The sequence below is a fragment of the Pipistrellus kuhlii genome, unplaced genomic scaffold (assembly GCF_014108245.1).
Source record: "Pipistrellus kuhlii isolate mPipKuh1 unplaced genomic scaffold, mPipKuh1.p scaffold_m20_p_2, whole genome shotgun sequence".
NCBI classification, from domain to species: domain Eukaryota; kingdom Metazoa; phylum Chordata; class Mammalia; order Chiroptera; family Vespertilionidae; genus Pipistrellus; species Pipistrellus kuhlii.
This window is the reverse complement of record NW_023425515.1, coordinates 98,116,697-98,123,950: the sequence shown is the minus strand read 5'-3', so window position 1 is coordinate 98,123,950 and position 7,254 is coordinate 98,116,697. Positions and strand designations below refer to the sequence as shown.

Sequence of the window (7,254 nt, the reverse complement as noted above, 5' to 3'; positions counted from 1 at the left end):
ATGTATGTTGGTTGTGGGCACATCCCCAGTGGGGGGTGTGCAAGAGGCAGCTGGTCGATGTTTCTCTCTCATCGATGTTTCTAGCTATCTCTCTCCCTTCCTCTCTGTAAAAAATCAATAAAATATATATTTTTAAAAATAAATTAATTAAAAATAAAAAAGATTAAATTTAGATAGTACAGTTATGAAGTAAAAAGTTTAAAGAAAAACATGAGAGTCAGGGTACTCCTCTCTCAGAAGATGACCTTTGAGTTCTTTAAACTATGAATGGAGACACTAAACCAAAAATATGGGAGGAGAGATCCAGAAAGACAGAAGAGTAAGGACAAAGGCACTGGTGTGTCACTGGGTTTGTAATACTCAAGGGAGAGAAAGAAGTTATCTTTGGCTGGGACATAGTGAATGAAAACAAAACAAAACAACAAATGAAGATAGAGGTCTGATTGGACCTAAAGACCATAGCAAAATGTTTGGAATTTGTTTTAATTGCAGTGGAATGATCAGATCTGATTTATATTTTACCTTTTATTTTTTCCATCACCTTTTACACCCTCATACCCTCTTCCACCTCCACCCATCCTTCTACAACTACAATCACGACACTGTTGTCCATGAGTACTCTTTCTTTTTGCTCAACCCCTCCAATCCCCAGCATACCTCCCTCCCCCCCTACCCTGACCAGAGTGGTCTGCCTGTTTTCTATCTATGAGCCTGCCTCTTTTTTGCTTGGTAGTTCAGTTTGCTCATTATATTCCACATATGAGTGAAATCATATGGTACTTGTCTTTCTCTGACTGGCTTATTTCACTTAGCATAATGTTCTCCAGGTCCATCCATGCTGTCACAAAAGATACATTTTTCTTTTTTACAACAGAGTAGTATTCCATTGTGTAAATGTACTACTGCTTTTTTATTTTTTTACTAATGGTCATTTTAAAATATATTATTAATGATTTCAGAGAGGAAGGGAGAAGGAAAGAGAGATAGAAATATCAATGATGAAAGAGAAGCATTGATTAACTGTATCCTGAAAGCTCCACACTGGGCATTGAGCCCATAATTTGGGCATATGCTCTGACCTGGAATTGAACCACAGCCTCCTGGTACATAGGTCAGTCTAGCTGGTCCCACTGCTTTTTTATCCACTCATCTACTGATGGATACTTGTGAAAAGCCACAGATGGCCAGTGTGGCTTTTGGGTTCAAAGGCATGGAGAAAGAGCTGACATGCAAATTAAAACAGAAGGAATAATAATTTCAAAATTATGGGGGAAGCCAGGGAAAATTTAACGTTAGTAGTCAAGTTCCATAGAATCTCCTTTCCTAGCTGCTTTTATTTACTAGAATACATAATTGCCTGTTAGGAATGCAAACAGATATATCAGTGGTAATGCTTAGTAAACAATAAGATTATCAGGTTGTGGGGAGTTGGCTTTAGGCCATTGAGTCAACAGTAGGTAATAAAATGCAAATATTCACCTTGTGAATATCAAAGGAGCCCAGGTTAGCCTTCTGATGGACTTCTGGCATTTATATTAATTTCTGTTGATCTTGGTTTCCTGCAGACATTTGGGCTGCTTCCAAGTCTTGCCTATTGTACATAACACTTCAATGAACATAGAGGTACATATTTTCTTTTGATTTAGTGTTTCGGGTTTCTTTGGATAAATCCCAGAAGAGTAATCACTGGCAGTTCTAATTTTTAATTTTTTTTATTTTGGTAATTAACTCCATACTGTTTTCTATAGTGGCTGCACCAAACTGCATTACCACCAGCAGTGAACTAGTGTACCCTTTTCTCCACAATCTCACCAACACTTGTTGCTTGATGATTTGTTGATGACAGATATTCTGACAGCTATGAGGTGAGATCTCATTATGGTTTTAATTTGCATTTCTCTGATGATTAGTGACTTTGAGCAACTTTAATATGTCTCTTGACCATCTGTATGTCCTCTTTGGAGAAATGTCTATTCAGGTCTTTTGTCCATTTTTTAAATTAGCGTAAATGGGTTTTTTTGGTGTTGAGTTTTATAAGTTCTTTATAAATTTTGGATATTAAGCTTTTATCAGATGTATCACTTGCAGATAACGTTCTATTCAGTGGTTTGTCTTTATATTTTGTTGATGGTTTCCTTTTCAGTGCAAGAACTCTTTAATTTGATGTAGTCCAATCTGATTATTTTTGTTTCCCTTGCCCGAGGCAATATATCAGAAAAAATATTGCTAAGAAAAATGCCCAAGATTTTACTGCCTATACTTTTTTTAAGGATTTTTATGGTTTCTAGTCTAAAATTTAAGTTTTTAATCCATTTTGAGTTTATTCTTGTGTGTGGTGTAAGGTGGCCAGGTTTCATTTTTTACATATATCTATTCAATTTTCCAACACCATTTACTGAACAGACTATCTTCTCTCCATTGCATGTTTCTGCCTACATTGTTAAAAGTTAATGAACTATAAAGGTGTGGATTTCATTCTGTTCTGTTCCATTGATCTAAACCACAGTCTGGCCTCCCTTTGTGGGAAGCAACCTGGCTGATCAGGGGAAGGCACCAGCTACATCACCTCACTGCTGCAGCCACTGCCAGTAACCACAGCCACCAAGGTGTTTTCATCAACACGGACTCTGGTCCTTTCACCAAGAAAAAATGACAACTTTCTTTAAGCGTTTTCAAGATGTGTTTTCATATGATATGCATTTCTTTCTTTATTACTTTTTTTTATCCTCACCTGAGGATATATTTCTATTGACTTTTAGAGAATGTGGAAGAGAAAGGGAAAGACAGAGAGCAACATCAAAGTGAGAGGAACACTTTGATTGGTTGCCACCTGCATGAGCCCTGATCTGGGCCCCTGCAACATAGGTACATGCTCTTGATCAGAATTGAACCAAGACCCTGTGGTCGGCAGGCTGAGGCATTATCCACTGATTCGAATCAGCTAGGTCAGGATATGACATTTCTTAATCCTCCAGCAGTGGACCTTCGTTTTTTTCTCCAGAAGTGTGGTGGAAAAACCCTAGATCACCTTTTTGGATTCTTATTACCCAAGTTACGGTACTAAGAATATTATCAGTGGCATACAAGAAGCTTAGCCAATGTGCAGTCAAAAAAGGTGTTTCTTCTATAGTTCACACCAATCATGGGCTTGGCCCTGCCCAAGCCTAAAGCCTCTGGCTGAAGCTTTAGGCCTGGGAGGGGTCCTTCAGCTCCCTATGATCGCCAGCTCCACCTGTTTTTGGCTTTGAGAAGGGGACCCCAAGCTCCCTATGATCGCAGGCTCCCCTCCTGACCAGGCATGCCCAGATGAAAAGCCTCCAGCTGAGGCATTTGGCCTTGGGCAGGGGACCACAAGCTCCCTGTGATGTAAGCTCCATCCCTTGGGCAAGGGACCCTCAGCTCCCTGTGATCTCAGGCATAGCTCCTGCCCCTTCGTTCTGATTGAAGGCTTGACCCTGCCCAGGAGCCCCCTGGCTCAGGGCCTTCCCAGACTGCTCTGGGCCCACGTGGCCTTACCTCACAGTGACCTGGGTGCCAGGATGTTCCTGGGACACCGGCACTGGGCGCCTCTGTATGCAAATTAACTGTCATCTTTTCTGGGTTAATTTGCATACTCACTCTGATTGGCTATGGATGTAGCGAAGGTACGGTCAATGTACATGTTTGTCTATTCTATCTCCACTATACTGAATAGTGGCCATTACCTCATTCACTCAAATCCTTGACTTTACTTTCTGAAAATAAGCTCTGCTTTCTCAGATTCAGCCCTGCCCCCCCCCCCTTTTTTTTCCTGGGTGTTTGTTGTTTGTATTTTGTTGTTATTTTGTTGTTGTTGTTTTCCACAAATACATACTTTTTTTTCCTCCTTTTTCTTTCTCTCTTACCTTTTTTTCCATTTCTCAATATCATTTGAAACTCTTTTCTCTCCGCTAATTCTGTTTTCTCTGGAAGGCACCTTTATTTGGGATTATGTGTGTCATGAATACACTTGAGTTTTGTTCCTTCTGTGTCATGTCTTGTTGAGTTGTATTTTGTGCCTTTTGGTTAACGTGGAAGAGAGTGAGCAACATAACCAGACACTTGAAGAGGAGCAAAAATGGGGAGGCAAAGAAACAGTCCCCATATAAAACAAAGTAGAAATCACTGGAAACGGAAGTAAATAAAATGGAGGCAAGCAATATCTCAGGAGAAGAATTCTGGGAATTGGGCATAAGGATGCTGAAAAGGATAGAAGACAAATTCAACAATATGTTTAAGAACTAAAAGGAAATGAAATGAAAAATGGTATTGTTGCAATAAAGATCACAATAAAAAGTGTCAATAGTAGAGTACAAGAAGTTAAGGACTGCATCAGCAAACTATAAATAAAAGTAGGAAAAAACACCAAAGCAGAGCAGCAACAGGAAAAAAAAAAACACATAAAAAGCAGAAAGAGAGCCTAAAGAAGCTTTGGGATAACAAAAAATGAAACAACATCTGCATAACATGGGTACCAGAAGGACAGAAAACTGAGCAAGGAATAGAAAATCCGTTTGAAGAAATAATGACATAAAACTTCACTGATATAGGGAAGAAAAAACTCACAGAAGTTCAAGAAACACAGAGTCTCAAACAAGAAGAACCAAAAAAGACCAACAGCAAGACACATAATAATTAAACTGGCAAACTCCAATGACAAAGAATCTTAAAAGCAGCCAGAGAGAGACAGAAAGTTACCTACAAAGGATCCCCCATCAGACTAGTGACTGATTTCTCAACAGAAACACACCAGGTCAGAAGAAAATGGAATGAAATATACAAAGTCATGCAAAGGAAGGGTCTGAATGCAAGGCTATCAATCAAAATCGAGGGTGAAATCAGAAGCTTCACAGACAAAAATGGGCTAAGGGAGTTTATTCCCAACAAGCCAGCAATGCAAGAAATGCAAAAGGGACTGCTGTAAAAAAAAAAAAAAAAAAAAAAAAAAAAAAAGGAATAGGAAGGGAAGAAGGAACACAGGAGCAAAGAATAAAAATGGCAAAAAAACAAGTACCTATCAATAATAAGCTTAAATGTAAATGCCTTCAAAGCTTCAATTGAAAGATATAGGTAGTTGAATAAATAAGAAAATATGGCCTATATATTTGCTATCTACAAGAATCCAATCTCAGAACAAAGGACTAACACAGACAGTGAGGAGATGGAAAATTTTTTTCAGACAAATGGAAATAAAAACAAAGCTGGGGTAGCAATACATATATCTAACAAAACAAAAAAAATACATCAAAGTGAAGGCCATAACAACAGATAAGGAAGGCCACTTCACAATACTAAAGGGACCAATACAACAAGAGTATATAACCCTGGTAAACATATATACACTCAATAAAGAAGTGCACAAATATATAAAAAGCCTTCTGGAAGATATCAAAGGACAAACTGACAGGGATACAGTTGGGTACTTTAATACCCCATTGACACAACCAGATAAATGGTCTCAACAAAAAATCAGCAAGCAAAGAGTCATCTTAAATGTCTCACTAGATCAGATGGAATTAACTAACATCTTCAGAATATTTCACTCCAAAGCCACAGAATATACATTATTCTCAAGTGCACATAGGTCATTTTCAAAGATAGACCCATACTGAGACACAGGCAAAGCCTATTCAAATTCAAGAAGACAGAAATCATATCAAGCATATTCTCTTATTGCAATGGTATAAAAGTAGAAATTAACTACAATAAAAAAATCAAACACTTGGAGGCTAAATAGCATGCTATGAAACAATGATTGGCGATAGTGCAAAAGTAGTCACAGCAATACTGTCATGATGTATAGAAAAACAGCAGTGGAATAGACAGACGGGTCCCGAAGCAGAAAGAAAGAACAGCTGAGGTTCGCATGTGAAGTATTTGTTGGTGAGTTAAAGGACAGCTAAACTCTAGAAGAAAGTGGGGGACTGCTGGATGGAGTTCTCCTGACCAGGCAGCCCCCACTTCTGCTGGGTTCCCTCTCAGAGTGACTGGCTCGGATGAGGAGACTGTGCCATCTTGAAGGGGAAAGTGGATCTTATTGGAAGTTTGAAAGGTTACAACATGAGGCAACCACGGAACAGCTGCCAAGCTCCAGAACACAGGTCCCCACTTGGCACAAACATGTGGATTCAGAGGAGCTCTACACTCCACCATGGAAAGGTCAGATTTCACCTGGGATAAGGTGAGGTCCTGTCAGGAGAGAGAATCACATGCACTGTAGGAGCTGGAGCACAGGGTAAAATCTGTGCCTAGAAAAATCTGTGGCTGTTGGGGCTGGAGTGATCTGTGAATGTGAAAGGGAGTCCTCAGAGCTGCTAATAGAAGGAAACTCTAAAAATCAACCCATTTTGTTCTGACGCATAAGGAAAGCCTAAAAATCTTAAAAGTGTGCTGGCTGCTTAGACCCAAGGGCAAAGGAGGACTACTTAAACTTGCAAGCAGACCCGTTGTTTGCACACTTGGGCTTTTTCCTCTTCAAATTCTTGCTTCTGATTACTAACCCAATTCATAGGATCATCAAGTTGGGGACACCCTAGGAAACTGCAGGGGAAAGTTGTTTTTCTGGATCCTGGGGATCAGAGTGGGGAGTGACCATCGGAGAGCAAGCTCTGAGACAGCCCACTCTCACAAACTGATATTGAGTGCCACAGGGAAAGAAGACTCTAAACACAAGCTAAAGAGGCCACATATCGACAGTGAAGTCAATCCAGAAACACTGCCACCCAGGGGCTGAGTCACAAATTGACTCTTGTGTAATAAAAAATAAAGGCTTAAGAGAAATTAAAACACCACCTGCTTAAAAATCAGGAATGGCTTACAACACTGAGCAGCAATGGAACACAGGGAATTGCAACATTCTCCTGACTGGCAAACAGGCATACCAAACAGAATAATAAAGGAAGTGAATGATATTCACTACTGCACATTTTAATATTTTACTTTTTATTTTTAAATTTTTATTTTCTCATCTTTTTCTTAAGAACCTAATTTTTGTCTTTTTTTTTCTCAATTGATTTTACTTTTTTAATTATTACATTTTTATTTTCACTAAGTATTATTACTACTAATATTTTACCTTTTTTTAAGTGTCATTTTATTTTCTCTTTACTTTAGGATTAGTGTTCTACATTCAATTTTCATCTTTCCTTTTGCATCCTTTGTCTCTATCTCAACTCTACCTTTATGCCATCACTCTCTTCCTAACTTTTCCCTTTTTGGTGTCCTGTTTCTCTTACC

The 7,254-nt window shown here is 38.9% G+C and overlaps 1 long non-coding RNA gene across 1 annotated transcript in view; it reads right to left on the bottom strand.

The window, feature by feature from the left end:
- The window catches only part of LOC123652659, a 149,832-nt gene that overhangs the window by 60,165 nt on the left and 82,413 nt on the right, over nt 1–7,254 (bottom strand). The gene's annotated exons all lie outside the window — the stretch shown is intronic.